This window comes from Pteropus alecto, unplaced genomic scaffold (assembly GCF_000325575.1).
Source record: "Pteropus alecto unplaced genomic scaffold, ASM32557v1 scaffold111, whole genome shotgun sequence".
Taxonomy (NCBI): domain Eukaryota; kingdom Metazoa; phylum Chordata; class Mammalia; order Chiroptera; family Pteropodidae; genus Pteropus; species Pteropus alecto.
The window spans coordinates 1014875-1015733 of record NW_006431915.1 but is presented as its reverse complement, the minus strand read 5'-3'; positions in this window follow the sequence as shown (position 1 = coordinate 1015733).

The following is an 859-nucleotide window of genomic DNA, read 5'->3' as shown; positions in this document are numbered from 1 at the left end:
TTCACTTTCATCTTCCCCTAACCCTCATCTACCTCTCTGTTTGTGTTCCCCTGATGCTGAGTTATTTTTATTTTCCTGCCTTCATCATGCTATTTTTCTCTTATACCATAAAAGTTATTGTTTCTTCTTCCTGGAATGTTCTTCTCTATATTACTTTGCCTCTCAAATTCTCACTCACAAATTAAGAATCATTTCAGGTATCAATGTTTCTAGAAATTATGTCTTGATTTTTGTGTTACTTGTCAATTATACTTTCATAGCACACTAAACCATCATTTTTATGGCAGCAATTACCACCTTTTATTGAAATCATCTGATTGTATGGGTATTTTTCTCACTACCTACAGAATTCTTAAAAGTAGAGAATGTGTCTTGGGCATTTTTATATTCATAGAGATTCTTACTATGAATTTCATTGAGTAGGCAATAAATTTCATGTAAACAGAGGTGATTAGAATATATAAAATGCCAAATAGAAATATAGGTAGTGGACATGTGTACAAAATACATATAAAAGAAGATATAGCTATTTAAGACAAAAAAGTTAAATATCTCTAGTAATTAAGATTGCCACTTAAAGCAATAATGATATATCACTTTAAGCCCTTTACATTAGAAAAAACTCTAAACTATTTTAATAATAAGAGCAAGAGAAATTAGCAACACCATAACACTGGTGGGAATATAATTAGTATTATCCTTTGGATTTATAAAAATCTTCATTTATTTTGAACTACTCATTTCACTTCTAGAATTCTATCCTAACAAAATTATTTGAACTTATTTAGTTAAATGTAAATTTAAAAAATAAAGAAAATAAAGAAAAAAGAAGAAAAAGAAAAAAATTATTCCAAAGTGT